This window comes from Dermacentor albipictus, chromosome 7, assembly GCF_038994185.2.
Source record: "Dermacentor albipictus isolate Rhodes 1998 colony chromosome 7, USDA_Dalb.pri_finalv2, whole genome shotgun sequence".
Lineage (NCBI taxonomy): Eukaryota > Metazoa > Arthropoda > Arachnida > Ixodida > Ixodidae > Dermacentor > Dermacentor albipictus.
Window position 1 is genome coordinate 80,440,832 of NC_091827.1, and position 6,033 is coordinate 80,446,864.

Genomic DNA, 6,033 nt, shown 5'->3' on the forward strand with positions numbered 1-6,033 from the left:
CTAAGCACTGAAACCTGTGTGGCATGTGTGTGTGTGAAACCCCTACCCCCTTCTCTCAAAGGCCACCACGAGGACTTTCTACGATGACGTCGAACGATGACATCGAATGGAGTGGTTATAAGCGGCTGTTGTCGGCTGCTAGTGTGTGCTCGTCATTGTGCTCTGTGCTCGTCAAAGTACTCGTCAGCTGCGTGCTCGTTTGCTGTATGCCTCGTCTTGCGGGCTCCATTTGGGAGTCACGCTAGACTGTGTAAATGTATCCCCTGTTTAAATGTAAATCCTGTAAATAAATCCTGCTCGCCTAGTCCTGTCGCGCCAAGTTCCTCCTATCGTCCTACAAACCCGACTCCAATAGTGTGGAGAAGGGCATATCGATCCGGAGCAGTGACGGCATTCAAAGATCAATAATCGCCGCAAGGCCGCCAGTCGCTACTGTCCAGCTACGGAATCATATGGAGAGATGAAAATCAATTGCTGGAGGAAGGATAAATAACATCGAGCTGAAGCATGTGTTCGAACTCACGGGGGGAGACATCCAACCTCCGTCCAGCGAGCCTCCGTGGCTGCGCGGCTTCATGTCGTCGGGTGGTGGTGATATGATGCGCCACGTTGTGTTTAACGGGCAGCGACTCTTTTCGGTGCTTCGTGAGTTGCGGGTACTCAGCAAGTACCTTGTAGTACGTTGAGGCTGGCCGAAACGTACAGATGCGAGATAAGGTGAGGTTGGTCCGCAGGCCAACTTCACCGAGGGATGTGACGTTATCCTTTAGGCTCCGATCGCGAACACTAACATCTACTTTGAAATCGCTGGAGCAGGCTACTCCCAGTGTGGCAAATCTAGCGGCGACGATCACATGCGCCCATCCGTATAAGCGCCGGAGTCCTATGTATAGCGTCATTGACCTGAGCACGTACAATGCGATGGCAGTGTTGTTCCCTGCGTGGAGCACTGGTGCGGACATGCCGAGCTGGCGGTCTGAGGCTGTGGCGGGATCAATTGACAGTTCGGCTTTGGTGTCTTGGAGGAACCGGACGCAGGTGACGCGGTCGGACTACGAAGAATAGGCGGTTTTCATGAGGGCCGTCGTCGCATGCCATTGTTTGCAAGGGGCCAGGGCGTATCCCATTCACGAACAGGGTTCGATGCAGTGATTGACTTGTTCGCGAAAACGACTGTGCTATCAGCACAACTGGCGCGGCGAGTCGTTAGGTGCACCGGGATACTGCGAAAGCGAGTAGTTGCGCCGAAGTTGGTCGCGAATCTTGCATCGCGTCGGCGTATTCTCCAGTGCACTGGCAAGGCAATCGACTATTCCTGCCAAGTGCGAGAGTCGGTCTCCTGGCTCTGAGACTCTCGCGGTGGTGATAGGTTGCCGTGTCGCAGACGAGCAGTCGCATATGCGGTCAGCGCGTGCAGCTAGCCGATCGAGACAAGTCTCGTCCGAACACTTCATTATCATGCGTGCGAACTGTGGGAGGTGTTGCAAGAACAGCTCATACAAAATTGGAAGCTGGCTCTCATTTGCTTTATTCAGAAGTAAAAACAGGTTTGCGGAATAGTTGCGGTGGCGCCCCGTCAAGCGAACAGGAGACAATGATCCCCGTGTGGAAGCACTGCAAACGAGGCAAACCAGTTTCTCCAGGAGCGGGGTGCGTGAATAGAAGACGGTGGCTATAGAGGTGTCGGAAATTTGTGGCTCACGAACTGCTTTCACGGCGCTTTTATTCACTGCAAGAAAATGGCCAATGTTTTTCTCAATTTCTGAATAATGCAAGTATCACAGGAAATTTTTTAGTGAAACTAGGTCGCCTTTCACCAATGACGCTCGACAGAATTACGTCATCTCATCAACGGGTTCCCGCCTGAAATTAGGCTGAGCATTATCATATCTGTTGTTCCTTACGCAACCGTACTGTAAGCGAAGGTTAGATATAGAAGGACAACATGCCCCGCCTTGTGTTCAACTCCAAAGTCCATTGCTCCTATATCGCTTGGTAGGCGCCTATAGTTGGTAGGCGACTGTCATTCCTTGTCTTGTCCGGCTGTATACCAAAATCGCTTTACTATAGTTCGCAGTAATAGGCGTTCCTCTGTCGGTGATGAAGACCCTTGGAGAAGATGTCGCAGCAGTGTACTCTCCAAAAGTATTTCGCCACTTAGGTCATACTACCATTGGGCAGGACATTACACCACAAAGGCACGGTGCTAAGCCTATCCCAAACTGCTGGAAAAATTGGCAAAGAAATCCTCTTGTTTCTGGCATTCCTGCTGATGTTCGTGTCGCTAATAGTTTAGGTATGTACTAGCATAATGGTTGATTTTGACCTTTATCCTGGGAAGGTGACATAGCCCTGTCTGTGCTGTCGGTGGCGCATCAGTAAGTGTGCGGGAGGCTCAGTCGCCGTCACCGTGCTTCCGTCCGCATCTGTACATCACAATGATGTGATCTACATTGCAGTCTAGTGCTGCAATATTCTAGGCGGCCTGAGTGGTTCTTTATATATGTAAGCCAAGTTAAATTTGCATGGCGCTCAGCGTGGTAAGAGCTGTCTTGTGTTGGTCCCTTTCGTCGAATTCATTTGGAGAGTAACCAGGTTTGAGTTCCATCGCCGAAAAATAGATTGGAATAAGGAGCCGATCCAGCGCGTCATCTATGATGAGGAAGGGGCGTACGCCTTCCATGAATTCGTTCAGGCGCCTATAATGGACGCAAACCTAGGAGTTCCAGTCTTGTTCTCGAAATCTACAGGAGATGCCAAGAGGGCATTCAATTGATGGATAATTTTGTCTGGCAGCATTTGCTCGACTTCTGGCATTACGACTTCTGATTCTTGCGCCGAAACTTGAGCGGACTTTGGCTGAGTGGTTGAGCCCAATATACAGCCATTACGTGGAACTTAAAACTTTGTTCTTGGTGAATCTTCAATGAAGTCGATAAGCAGTTTCTGTGAAAACCCGCGACTAGCTTGCCCTCTCCTATTCCGCCACGTGTAATCGATTGCTCTAGTTCTCAAGTTCCTTGCTATGCATAGGCTAGGCCTATGGTGAAATTTAGCTTGAGAACTAGAGCAATCGATCACATGTGGCGGAATCGGAGAGGGCAAGCTAGTAGCGGGTTTTCACAGTTTCTTCGCCGCTTACGATACTCATGTACTTGCTGAAATATTTGTTTTCCTAGCTGTCGTTTATCACCATCGCTTTTCATGCAGTCGTTTATCGCCTTTCATGCAGTCGAGTGATTCCTCTTTGTGATATTTCACAATGAAGCCGAACATGTTGGTTGCCCTCGACGACGCCTTCTACGTCTGCGGGTGTTTCGGTGCCGACGGAAAACATCAAGTTGGAGTGAGGCGCGACGATCACTTCATCTTCGAATTGTATCAAGAAATGTTAACCGTGAGTTCCATCCGGAGGCATTGCTTGATCCATATGGAGCTTTAACGACTTGAATCTTAAGGTGACTGCATGGTGTTGGCTTAAAACGTCGATGCCAAAGACTGCATCCTGCGAGCAATCCTGCATGATTATGGAGCTCTGTCATACACCTTGTGAACAACGCGCGAAATCTGGATAAAATTCCAAAGGCGACTAATCCGCCTCCGAAAATAACACTACGAAAGCACGAACAATAATTAGGACGCTTTCTGGTGCGCCAGTGAACGCCTGCTGTGGTCCGAATATACTGTAAGAGCCCATAGTTGTCAAAACTCAACAAAACCTTTTATTTTAATAAGGCCGTTACATTCACACATGCACAATTCGAGTAGGCGCATCAAAATACAATTTAGATGCGTATGAAGAAAACTCCAGAAAATAATTAACGACAAGCACTAAGAGTTCAACGCCTACAGCAACAGAATGAACAGGAGCACCAAGTGTCCACTCCTATTCACCCATGTTGGGCTTGAGCGAGACGTTCTTTGCCTTGCTCTAGGCACATCTTGAAGAAGAAACTTCTTCCGGAAATGCAGACGCTTGAAGAACTCTTCGGCCAGCTTGCCGTGGAATGCCCTCTTCTTCAGCAGTCAGTCGGTCTTCGTATCACATCTCTCCAAAGGCGTGCTCTCATCTCCCTGATTTCATCACGATGCTTTTATCACCTCCGCTGGCGTTTGTAGAACTTTGCGATGGAGTGGTGCTTCAATAGCATGAACAAAGCCTGTGAATCGTCTGGAGATTTCCCGGTTTTTGGCAGCGGCCACTAACGGGGTTCGAGAACGGTGTTTGCCCCATCCCGTGGTGCACGGTCCGGCTGTTGCCCTCCCCTTCTCGCTATGCGCGCCATGTTTCGAGGACGTAGAGGGTGTGTCGGCGCGCGCCCTCTCCTTTCTCTTCTCTAGTATCTTGTCGAAGCTTCTACACGCCGTTGATGGCGTTGTTTGTCTATGGTGTATGCACTCTTTCCTTCTGTCGAAGCTGTAGCGGGGTGGACGTACCTCGCTGCTGGCGTGGGTGATACGGGGCTTATGCTTTGATAATGCGCACATCTGTGACAAACTCGCAAGCTGTGTCTCGTTATAAGCCATGAATCTGACTATGCATATTCAAACCAGCGTCAATGCGTGACCTAAAGCTTTACAGGTTTCAGGGCCTTTTGATGAAGTCTCTATTTCCTCAGCTTGGCGGCGCTTTGTCTGCTGAAAGTCGAGTAACCGGCTACAACAGATAGCGGCCACCTTGTGGCCATCAATAGCCATATCGAGGTCGCTATTCCTTGCTCTTGCATTGCAGTCAGGTCATGGCGTCGCATCACAGTTACATCACAGTGTTCTACTGCTCTTACGTCGCGTAGTCAGGTCTCCTTATGCGGTGTAGTCTTGGCTTCGACGCTTTGTGTGAATGCTAGCGTCTCATTGCCGCGATGTCAGTATTGATGTTGAAGCGTCATCGTTGACAGTGGGGGAACTTTGTTACTTCAACTAGCTACACCCGCCTTTACTTTATTTGCTGTTTTTTGTTTTCTGCATAAGGCCTTACAGATTGGTAACGAATCGGCTGCAAATTAGGCCAATGTACCATCGGCGATGTGGCGACAAGTACCGTTTGGTGACGGCCAAAGAAGAGTATACTAAGCTCTCTACTTAGTTGTAGCCAGAGTGCCCACAACGTCTCGTGGTCGTTCCATCTCTCCGGAGAGAATGACGTTCACGGCGAGTCCTTGCCGAGTCCGTTCACGGAGAGTCTTTGTCCGGGCATCGTGGAAGATGTAGCTAGCTTCTTCGGTGACATAGCATAGCAGATGGCCACTGGGCACACGCTCAATGTTCGTCTTCTTTCGGTATTCGCAAGAGGCATTCACACGGATGTTAGTGACGGCGTCAAGTTGCAACAGAATCGCGGTTTTACAGATATTTGACTGACGTACTCACGGAAAGGAACGTGATGGCACTTCACGGAGGATGCATGGGTCTTTGCTTCTGGCTGCGGCATCGCACCCTGTAGTTCTGAAGTGTCTCTGGGTGGACGATGGCAGATGTTGAAGCTTCTTGGAGCTATGACAGTGGGATCACCTTTCATAGTTGTTCGCGTACAAGAAACCGACGCGACGGAGACATCACGAGTGCCACACGACACTATGTATCCCCGCTGAAAATATTGTGACATATTATATATATATATATATATATATATATATATATATATATATATATATATATATATTCCTTGCAATATAATAATTCCTCGCAATGTAATCATGTCTTCGTGTAATACGAACCATGCACCGATTACGTCAGTGAGCGCAAGAGTGCATGGCGAAATAATGCAAATCATTTTTACCCCACTATCGTTACAAACTGCGTTCTTAACTATCGCAATATCCGATCAGCCAGTGTACACACTGCTAACTTGCGATAAGCCTATGACGCCCAATGTAGTAATAGAAGTAAAGTACCCTTTTTATTTGGAGATAAAAATAATAACAAATATAATGTTTTCGTTGTGTGCCACTTTATAATGAATGGTTTTGCTAGGAGGACCACACACAAGTGATTTGTAAGCAGGATTGTCTCTGGTATATTCCCCGCCGAACT